The following is a 12,256-nucleotide window of genomic DNA, read 5'->3' as shown; positions in this document are numbered from 1 at the left end:
TATAACACTGTTCATGACGGAGACTTCACTTCACTAGGATGACCATAGGTAACATGACCTTAATCCTGAGTGAGTTGGGAACTCTTGCCATTGAGGGCGATCCTTTAATTTGTATGGGTGCGAGTGGCCAGGTTGCCGATTCAAACATACCATTTTGGGGATTCGTCTGATTTGAGAGTTGGGAACTCAACTACACATGATGGAATTCACTCCTTCCTTGAGGCAGGGGTAAGTAGATAGATAGCTCCCTTAAGGGCTGATTCCAAGGCTTAAACGATGTAGCGCCACACACCTTCTCTTGGCCCGAAAGGTGTTCACACATAGTTGGACTATGTTGTATTGTTCATTAGAGGAATCAGTGGTACTTAAGGAGTGAGATGTAACTACAAGGGAAAAACGATAATTTGGCCCAGTTGTACTTACGAGCATCTATGAAGGGTTATCGCACTCATGATTGGTTATATCCGATGGAAACAGAAATATATATATATGGTAAGAAGAGTTCAGCTGTTGGTCTTTAGTGGAATGCTTGATAGTTAACAGATGGTGGATCTCGTGGCTAAAAAGGTTAGTCAGCTATTCACGAACCATTGGAGCTTCGGGCCACAGGTCTATTAGGTCCCCTGGGTAGCTTGGATAAAGTCGAGAATTACTGTTTGGGTTAATTTGAAATGTTCAAATTGACAAGAGAAAATTCAATTATATATGATATAGTTGGACTGGTTAATTATATATGATATAATTGGCTAAATTTATGAGATACATTATTTTGGAAGAAATTAAATATAAATATGATTTATATCAAGTAGAGGAGAAATTACTATAGTAGATATGTGATATCAAACTATAGGGTAAAAGTATAATATGATTATATTTATTAATAATTTAACTGGTTAATTATATGATAATTAACCTAAAATCTCTTTCAGACGTGCATTAGTGGGAAAACAGCATTGGTTATTGTAACCAAAGACTAAAAATGAAATTTGTTTCATTTTGAAGAGTTTGGAAAAAGATTGGAAGGTTTGCGTTGGTATGGAAACGTAAACGATCGCTTAAAGTCGAGAGCCTATACGATAGTTGCTCAGCGCCTAAACGATTGCCTACCTACCGCCTAAACGATCGCACACTAATTCCTAAACGATCGTATAGTGTGTCGTGTTTGCTAAACGATCGCCTACCTTTTTCTAAACGATTGTTCAGTAAAACCTACACGATCGTGTAGTTACTTCTAAGCGATAAGCATCTAGCTATGCGCTTTCTCACTTGCTTATCGTCTACACGATCAGTTCTTCTTCCTATCTCTACCAAACTCACCAAAGACCACGCTTTGGGTTCTCACTTCGAGAATACCTAGGGCTCTTTTCTGGTGGTGTCGTCCTTGTTGTGTTCGTTTGTTTGCGGTTGTTCATGTTGCTGTAGTCGACGCATCTGCTGGACGTTTATTGATTGGGTAGAGGTCTTCCACTGTGTTGAGTTCCATGGTTTGAAGAGCATCTTCAACTGGTATGAAAACTCTTTCCTTGTTATTTCTTTGTTCAAAGCATGTCGTTAATTACTGTTTGTTTGCATAACTATGAGTTTGAATGTATATGGTGTATTTCGATCACGGTGAAATTGGAGCGATTCGAACGTGCTCATGGAACTCTTCATTAAGAGATCCTTTAATTAGATCGAATGTTCTTTGAATTTTGATAAGTTTTCTGTTTAATCTTTGTGCTTTAAATTCAGAATTATGTTTTTCTTAAATCTTATTTAATTTAAACTTGCTTTTATGTGTTAGATTGACGCCTCTATCATGAACGCATGTCTTCGCTAGTTAAATTCAAGCTCACACGCATCCTTGTATTCGTCCATGCTTTGAATTTACCCTTGTATCACAAATTAGATAAGCATGCTAAGATTTTTTTAGGTTGTCCATGAATCATTGCATCACACGTTTAATCTAGATTTAAGAATAAATTGATTATTTGAACACGGTTGTCCGATACTTAATCAACATAGTTGAATCCTGAACCTTAATGCATGTATTTCTAGTTCCTTATGGCCGTTGAGAACCCAATTGCATCTAGGTGTAGGTTAGTTAGGGCACGACTTTCCAACCTTAATTACGAATTAGGATGCTCGATCGGTTCGGATTAATTGATTTTTGGGCTTATAGAGATTAGTTAACGAATATATGATATGTTGGCTCAAAACAATAATTTGATTTACATTGAATGGCTATTTGATCCGAGGACTAAATGAATTCATTATCGTTTCATATATCCACTGCACTTTTATTTTCATTTCACACATGTCATCTTTTCCACACCAAAACCCCCCATTTATCACTCTAGTTAGAAAATTAACTTAACGAAACCAATCATGTTTCTCTGCGGATCAACTCGGACTTACCACTGCTATGCCTTTGTAGTAATAGGAGTAGTTTGGTATTGTAAATTGTCTTTTGACCAAACTTGAAACTTATTAATGACGTAGGTTTTGGCCTTGTCAAAAATGGCGTCGTTTCCGGGGAAGCCATTGACGTTTCGTTAGTTAAATTTTTAGTTAAAGTATTCTTTTGCTTTTGATTTTTTTTCCTTTTTGTGTCAGTGTTTTAAGCATGGACAGATTTGTCAACAAGGATGGGGACAATCGAATGGAGCATCTCGGCTTAGTGATGAGGTTTGTGACCTACAGGGTCAACTTGCTGAGTTAAATTCTTTGGTTAGTCAGTTGGTTGCAGGTAACCCGCAGTAGGTGCAAGCATGTAGGACTGATCACCTTGAGAAAGCATACCCAAATCTTCAATGGAGCCCTATGTCGGAAGACTATTCCATGAGAGGGTATTCTAGTTATATGGATGACGATTTCCAAGGGCCCAGATGGGAGGAGTCCTATGGCTATGGAAACCTAGGATGGGTCAGTTCCACTATGATTCACCTCCTGCCACATCTGACATGACGATGCATGCGCACACCATAGACTCAGGTATGTCATAGAAGATGTGATTAGACAACTTACTATTAACAACCTTGTTTTTTAGTAGGAGATGCGCGACCACCATGAGAGCTTTAGTCTTCAGACTGAGGTTGGAACTGATTTTTAGGGTTTGAGAGACTCAGTCACTCAATCTTCTGATTCAGTTGAGAAAGGATGTGAACCCCTGCTACACATATCTTACGACATCACTGAGGCGTGCAACAATGAGATAATCTATGTCAAAATTGAGGATGAGTTGAAGAATAACATGCCATGATTAGAACCTACTTTTGAGGACTATGGAGAACCTGAGCCTAAACCCGTCGATTTCCAGGTGATAGAGTTAGAGGTTGAAAAACCTCGTCCTATTCTGCCGTCTGGTATATCGTATATTTTTTAGTTTTGTTCTTCTTGTTCTCAAGAGTCAGTTGAGTTTGTTAAGTCAGAGTCTTTATTCTCAGTTGAGTCCGTCCTCGAGTCTTTTATTTTATTTTCTTTTATAAATATGAAAAATACCAAATTCAACCTGTCTAGTTCTCTTCAAAAGATAAAGAGCCTTATTTCCTTACCAGGCTATATCGACTCATCTAATAAGGGACCAGAGAAATACGAGAATTTCTTTGTGCCTTGATAGAGATAGGTCACGTCGAGCAATCGACGTTAAAAGCTTGCCCTTCCTAGAGGGAGCTAGGTGATAAAAAAAATTATTTCTTTGTTTATTTGTTTTCTAGATTTGTTTTCTTTTTTGTTTTTGTTTTGTAGGGACGACCTAGGAGAGGAGAGCATCTTTCTAAGAGGCGAGCCCACTACCACCATCATCTCGTGTGCGACATTGTTATCAAGGGAGGTTTTCTGTTCCCCTGTTTTTTTTCTTTCTCAGCTATACTTGAAATACACTGGGGATAATATTTTAAGTTGGGGGTGGGGGTACCCGTTGAGTAGTATGTTATGTGCTTTGATTGCCTTGCTTGCTAGTTTGCTTTGTTGTTATCATGATAGTTTATGACGCATTCTTCCTGTAATAAAATTTGGATGAAAGAACGTTAGGAATGCATGATCATGATTTTTAGCCCGATTTTTAAAAAAATTTCTTGTCACTTGCATCTTTAAGCCATTGTTTTGTGAAATTAAAGCCTTGCATGCTTAAAATTGGGTTATCTGGTTTGTACTTCTGTTGTCACCCCGAAAGGTTCACATTTGATTGAGGACTAACTATGTTTGTCTTAGAGAAAAGCTAGACAAAGTGAATAAAATAGGGCCTACTGTGAATAAAAAAAAGAGAAAAAAATAATAAAGAAAAGCAATTTACTTGCAATTCTGAAAAAAAAAAGAATATAGAAAAGGAGGCATTTGTCGACGTGCCTGCAACAAAAAAAAAAAGTGTGTGTGTATGCATGAATAGAGGCGAAAAGAGCTACCTTTGTCGTGTCTAGTTAGGGCCCGTGAGAAAAGAGTGATAGGTTCGTAACAGTGGGGTGTGAAAGCTAGCCCTCTAGGTAAAAGAAATGCCATTTATGTTTTATGTGTGTGTGTGTGTTTAGGCATCCTTGTCCTAGTGTTGCCCTGTTTATGCAGGTTGGTATGTCTGAGGTCAATAACCGAACCAGTGTAGGGAAAAACGGGATGAGGACCTTATAAAACTTTTTCGGGCTGTGCAAACTTAGCTAGCAAGACTCTAGGCTCACTCATGCATGAATAGATCAATTTTTTTTTTAAAACTTGTGCTTCATTGATTGATTGTAATTGAATTTCGTTCTTGATTACAAATTTCATTTTAACTGATTATTGAGACTGGAATAACAACTTTGCAAATTAAGCTAACATTTTTTTTATTATTTTCCTACTTGATTGTGTGTTTCTACCTTGCTCAGGACGAGCAAGAATTAAGTTAGGGGTGTTTGTTAGCTCTTAAAAAGTGCTAATATTCCTAGCTTAGTTCGGGCTCGTTAGTGGATTTTATGTGTTTATTTCTCTATTTTGTAGGTATTGAGTGATCAAGAGGTAGAATTAATCATTTGGTGAAGAATGGGTTAATTTGAAAGAACTTTGAGTTAATTTGAACATCTGGGCTTCAAGAGAGTTGAAAAGACCAAATGCCATGGAGTTCCATTGAGTTTGAGCCAACCATCGAGCACCATCGAGTACCATCGAGTAAAAGGTTGTCGAGTAATCAAGAAAAATGCTACCGAGTGAACGAGGATTGAGTATCGAGCATCGAGTAGTGAGTATCTGGTAGTGGACGCAGCGTTGCAACGCTCCAAAGCTGATCATCGCCAACGTCCCAACACATCCTGACGCTTCACTTCAACGCTTGAAGGTAGAAGCATCAGCGTTGCAACACTTCTTTAAAGCATTGCAACAGTACGAAAATTAACGAACATGGAGTTGAGCGTGTGTGCAAGTGAGCGTTAGACCAAGCGTTGGGCTTCTTATCTGACGTTTCCCTCTTGCCACATCAGCGTTGCAATGCTATTCCATGCACTAGTAGACCGTCGGGAGTTCCACTAACTTCCAACGGGCTCTGCCATTCATCGAGAGTTAGTGGAACTCCTGACGATGTACATTAGCCTTCGAGAGTTCTTATAACTCCCAACGCCCTATATTAGGCATTGGGAGTTCATGCATAACTCTCGATGGGCCCTTTTCGAACGTCGAAAGTTCTTCTCCCGACAGATTTCTCCTGCCCAAACTCCTGATGATCATTGCGTCGCCGGGAGAGGATGTCCCGATTCTTTTTCCACCATTTTCTAGTGATTTCAAGCGTTGAGAGAAGTGTGATTTCTTGTAGTGTTAGTTAAGGCATGGCTATCAGGCTTATAGAGATTAGATAATACACATCGATTGAATAGCTATGCATGCATAATTCGAATATATGATATGTTGGCTCAAAATAATGATTTGATTTACATTGAATGACTATTTGATCTTAGAACTAAATGAATCCATTACTGTTTCATATATCCATTGCATTTTTATTTGAATTTCACGCATGTCATCTCTTCCACACCAAAACCCTCCATTTATCATTCTAGTTACAAAATTAACTTAACGAAACCAATTGCGCTTCTCTGCGGATCGACTCGAACTTACCACTATTGCTATGTCTTTGTAGTAATAGGAGTAGTTTGGTATTATAAATTTTCTTTTGACCAGACTCAAAACTTATTAACGACATAAGTTTTAGCCATGTCAAGCTCAAAACAAGTAAGAATTTAGGGAATTATGTGGAGAAAGTCACTGGTTTATCAACTTGGTGAAGAACACTTCTTCAGCCTTGAGATATCAGCAAAATTCCTGCATTTGCATGTGATTTTCCACTCAAATGTGAGCGTTTTATACTAGTCTTTCATGAAAAACCTGAATGCCTCGATAAGAACCAGCTCCTACTTGAAATTGAGTTGCCAATTAGGAGTGGAATGTGACTAAACTACTAGGTTTTGAAAGTGGAAAAATCCCACATTTAGGATTTTTTCCATTTTCAATTTCCCCCTTTTTTATATTTTAAAAATTGATTTCCAAAATCAATATTCTTTTCAATTTTAATTCTTTTAATTAAAATTGAAACTTTATTAATTTTCAAAATTAATTCAATAATTAATTTTTCTAATAAAATTAATAATAATTAATTAATTAAATTATTTAGTTAATTCTATTAATTTAATATCAAATATTAAATTAATTTTTCACCAATTCCATCACCATGAATCCTCATTTATGAAATTAATATTTAAATCATATTTAAATATTAATTGATTCTCCAATTTTGTTTAATTCCAAAAATGAAACGTGTAATTATATCACATATAATTACTAATTTTCTTAATTCAAATTTGAACGAGTCAAACTAACTTATCACGCTATTCTAAGGCTAATTCTGTTTGTGAGCTAGGAGGGGGACCTAATGGACCCTCAGATCATGGGCTCCAATGATTCGAGATTAATTGGCTAAACTCTTTACATCGAATTAACCCCATTCGTTAACTACTAAGTCACTCCACTAAAGCTCAGTAGTTGCACTCCTCTCACTATAGATATATTGCGTCCACTCGATATAACCATGGTTAGTAATTTAACCCTTCATAGGTTGTTCGTAATAACGGCTGGGTCAAATGACTGTTTTACCCTCGAGATTACCTCTTGTTCCTTAAGTTTCACTTATCCTCTAATGAACAATTAGTATGTGATCCAATCATCAAACCAAGTCCTTCTCAGGTCAATGAAAGGGTGGGACCCCTTGTTCAAGACCCGGAGTTAGCATTTAAGAGAACAACCTCTCTACTATCCCTGAAAGCGGGTAAGAGTGAATTCCATCTTACACCCTATGTCTCTAGCTATCTACGCGGTCTTATCCCTAAAATGGGAGGCTTATTGAGCTGGCGCTGTTGAGCCAACCCTCACCTATGAAAATTTAAGGATAATCTCGAATACAGAGGAGTTTATAGTTAGCTCAAGATTACGGTTAAGTTACCTAGGTCATCATTTTGAAATAGTCAGTCTTAAACAGTAAACAGTATTATAAAGTAAGAGTGATTTATTTCTTGGTTCGATCTTATGCAAACTCATTGCACTAGACACCCCCACTTCTCATGTCACCACATGAACAAATTATGATCACTTTGTTCGTAGCACTTTACAACTCATTGTAATAACTACAGAGTAGGCTGCATCTGATAGTGTTACCAAAATAAGGTACCAAACCTCGTTCATATACTATAGACCATTTTGGCTATTTACTCAAACTTGGTCCATCTTTTATGTCTCCATATAAGGTTCAAGTATTCATATAATAGTCATGGATCTTTTAGTTTATTGGATTTATTTCTAAAAAAAATAAACAATTCATATATTCAATAACAACTTTATTGAACCAGACTTCAATAATAACTTTATTGAATTTCATAATAAGTTTATTGTTTACAAACCATGAGTTTTAGGACATAAAACCCAACAATGTCATACTACAGCTCCCCGGCTCAAGGTAAACACTGATCTTGACGTGGATTTCTTAGAATCCTTGTTAGTTTGGAATTAGAATTGGTGTATCCCACAAGGATCAAATCTTTAGATCCATACATAAGCTTGTAGCCCCTCATTCTCCTAAGATACTTGAGAATATTCTTAATCGCAACCAAGTTGTCTAACCTTGGATTAGATTGGTACCTATTGACTATTCCTACTACATAATAAATTTCTGGCCTAGTGTAGAACATAACATACATTAAGTTGCCCATAGCTGAGGCATAGGGAATACGTCTCATATGCTCAACTTTTTTAGGTGTCTTAGGACACTATAGCTTAGACAAGTAAAGCTCATGCCTGAAAGATAATAGACCCTTCTTAGAATTATGCATCGAATATCGAGCCAACATTTTGTCGATATAAGTTGCTTGAGATAAAGCCAATATTTTGTTCTTGCGATCTCGAATAATTTAGATCCCAAGTACATGCTGTGCCTCTCTCAAATCTTTCATTTGGAATTAGGCTGCTAGCCACTTTTTAATATCAGTAAAGTACCCTACATCATTCCCAATGAGTAGGATTTTTCTTTACCGTTGACGTTTTGTTGTAGACATAAGGTTCATCAACATTGTGATCAAAACCAAAATATTTGATCGCAACATCAAATATGATGTTTCAAGGTCTGAATGGCTGCTTCAACCCATAAATGGATCGATTCAGCTTGCAAACTTTTTGCTCTTGACCTTCGATTACGGACCCTTCAAGCTGAGATATAAAGATGCTTTCTTCAAGATTGCTATTTAGAAAGGCAGTCTTAACATCCATTTGCCATATCTCATAGTCATAATATGTGGCTATGGATAAGAGAATCGTTATAGACTTAAACATAGCAATAGGGGAAAAAGTTTTCTCATAGTCAATCCCTTCCCTTTGAGTATAGTTTTTTTCTACAAGTCTAGCTTTGAAGGTATGTACCTTTCCAGCTACATCTCTCTTTCCTTTATAGATTCATTTACACCTTATGGGTTTAACCTTTTTAGGTAGATCTACAAGTTCCTATACTGAATTGAAGTATATAGATTCCATTTCAAGGTTCATGGCTTTGGCCCATTGGTCCTTGTCTACGTCATTCATTGCCTATTTATAAGAAAATGGATCCTCAACGCCACCATCTGGTATGACAACCTGAGTTTCAATTAAACCTAAGAAAGTTCAGGTTGTGATATAATCCTCCCATTGTGTTGAGGAATTCTCAATGATTGAGAAGGACAAGACTGACCTGAATTGCTGGTTTCTTCATTAACTCTTGATGAAGGACTAGCTGCATCACCAACCCTTGTTGATTCTTCAGTAGCTTTATTTAGTACTAATTTTCTCCGTGGTTTATGATCTCTCATGTGGTCTTCCTCCAATAATGTAGCATTTGTTGATACAATCACCTTGTTTTTCTTGAGGGTCATAGAACAGACCATCTCTCATTTCCTTAAGGTAACCAAAAAATTGACATAACCTTGAATGAGGTTCCAACTTATTGGGATTTGTCACTAACACACATGAAGGACAACCCCATATTCCAAAGTAACATAAACTAGGTTTACTTCATAACTCGAAAAGTCTTTCAGAAACACTTTTCGAAGGAACATTATTTAAGATATAAACTGCAGTCTCTACTGCATACCCCCAAAACGAGCTAGTTAATTGAGCATAACTCATCATAGAATAAACCATGTCTAACAAGGTTCTATTTCTCCTTTTAGATACATCGTTCTATTGAGGTGTACTAGGTGCTGAAAGTTGGGATTGAATTTCATGTTCTATCATATAGTCTTGAAATTCTAAATCTACGTATTTTTCACCTCGATCCGATCGAAGTGTTTTAATTATTTTACCTAATAGGTTTTCAACTTCAGCCTTATACTCCTTAAATTTTCAAGGGTTTTAGACTTATATTCCATTAGGTATAAGTAACCATACCTCGAATAATCATCTATGAAAGAGATGAAGTATTTATATCCTCCTTCAAGACATTCATAGGATCACAAGGTTCTGAATGTATGAGCTCTAAGGGCTATTTGGCTCTATAACCTTTTAGTCTTTTTTCCTTCAAGACAATATTCGCATAGAGGTAATGAATCATCTTCTAACTCGCTTAGAAGTCCATTCTTTACCAGTCTCCCCATCCTATCGAGATTTATGTGACTTAATCTCAAATGCCAAAGATATGTATTATTGTTATTTGGAGAAATTCTTTGTTTTTTTTGTTTGAGTATTAGCAGTTTTAAATATCTCATGATTTAAAAGTACTTTTGATTTAGTTGGTATTAACACATATAAGTTGTTTTCTAGTTTAGCTGAACAAATAGTCACATCATTTTTCATAATGAATGCTTCATTGGATGAAAAAGAAAATAAATAAGATTGTTCAATTAAACAAAAAGTAGATACAAGATTCCTCTTAATTTTGGGGACTATATACAAAATTTCCAAAGTTAAGTATCTATTTTTTTAAAAAAAAACTTAGTAGCTCCCACTGCACGAGTTGAAATGGTGTCTCCCCTTCCAACCTTGAGCATCATTTCACCATCCTCGAGCTGCTGGAAGGAACTAATTCCATGTAAAAAAGAACAAATGTGATTAGTGGCTATTGAATCAAGTATCTAGGTATTATGATAATTTCCATTAAACAAGTTTCTAGAACTAGTGAATCATATTTACCTTCCTTCTCTTTCTTTTTCTCGTTGAGGTACTTGGGGCAATTGTGTTTCCAGTGACCATCCACATTGCAGTAGAAACATTTGCCCTTGTCGGCCATTTTAGCATTGGCCTTGCCTTTCCAAGCAGTAGAGGCCTTCCCCCTCTTTTCTTTCTTTTTATGGATTTTCTTAGAACCAGAAGATGAAGAAACAGACTTAGTTCTAGATGATGAACCCTTTTAGTGAAGGAACCTTTGAAGGTTCTTGAGCGGAAGCGTGGAGAACGATCCAAAATTTATTTTCACAAAATCAAAATTACATAGTACAATGTTATGCATGGACATAAATTTACAACATGCAAACAAAAAGGAAATGAGAGAATTAGGGTAAGAGAACTAACCCTTGAAGAACGATCTTCTTCGTGTATCCTCTTTTCCAAAAATCACGAACTCGAAACTCCACAATGGACACCACTAATTGATTGCCTCAGTATTCTTTGGGTGAGAATCCAGGAGTTTTATGGGCTTTGGCTATTTTGGAAGAGAGACATTTTTAGAGAGATGAGAGAAAGTGATGGGATTCAAATTTTCTTTGAACGTTTCTATGGATATGTAATATTTTTATGAAACCAACCAGGAAGAAGAAGAAGAACTACTCTCCCCTACCCACTATCACATATTAGAGAGAAAAGAGTGGGAGAGAGTTATAACTACTTCCTAAAATGATTTTTAAAATAAAATAAAATAATTTATTTTCATAAATCAGTTTAATATATATTTACATGATAACTACCTTATCATATCATATATATTAAACTATAGGTTATATCAAATATAATACATAACCTATCGTTTTTATAGTGTATCAAATATAATATAACCTATCATTTCTATTCTCTCACCAATAACACTTAATATAAATTTCATTTATATTAAATTTAATTAAATGAATCAAATTCATATAACTAATATTTGAACCATATTCAAATATTTATTTCCTCTCAAATAAATTTATATTATAATATATCAAATACATTATAGTAATTATATAATATATAATTAGATTAAATTAATTATATCACATATAATTAATTCCCTCAATTAATTTGAACAATTCAAATTGATCCGAAAATTGATTCTCATTAATTCCCGTTGAGTTACAGAGGAGGCCTCATGGACCTGTAGCTTGAAGCTCCAATCGTACATGAATAATTAATTAAACTTCTTTAATTGAATTATCACTTTTAATTAAATTATTCACTATCCGTTAACTGTCAGGCACTCTATGAAAGACCGACAGATGCACTTTTCGCACTAAAGATATATTTCTATGTCCATTGGATATAACCAATCAATAGGATAATGACCATTCATAAATTGCTCGTAAGTATATCTAGGCCAAAATTACTATTTTGCCCCTATAGTTATATCTAACTCCTTAAGCACCACTGATCCCTCTAATGAACAATAAATCATAGTCCAAATATGACCAAACCCCTCTTTGGCAAGGAGAGGGTGTGACGCCACATTGTTCAAGCCCCGAAATCAACCCTTAAGAGATTAATTTATCTACTTACCCCAACATCGGGGAAGGAGTGAATTTCGTCTTGTGTAGTTGTGTTCCCAGATCCCCAATCAGAT

This window comes from Benincasa hispida, chromosome 1 (genome assembly GCF_027475165.1).
Source record: "Benincasa hispida cultivar pf3 chromosome 1, pf3_genome.v1.1, whole genome shotgun sequence".
Classification (NCBI taxonomy): Eukaryota; Viridiplantae; Streptophyta; class Magnoliopsida; order Cucurbitales; family Cucurbitaceae; genus Benincasa; species Benincasa hispida.
The sequence above is the reverse complement of the archived record's forward strand: the minus strand, read 5'-3'. Positions refer to the sequence as shown.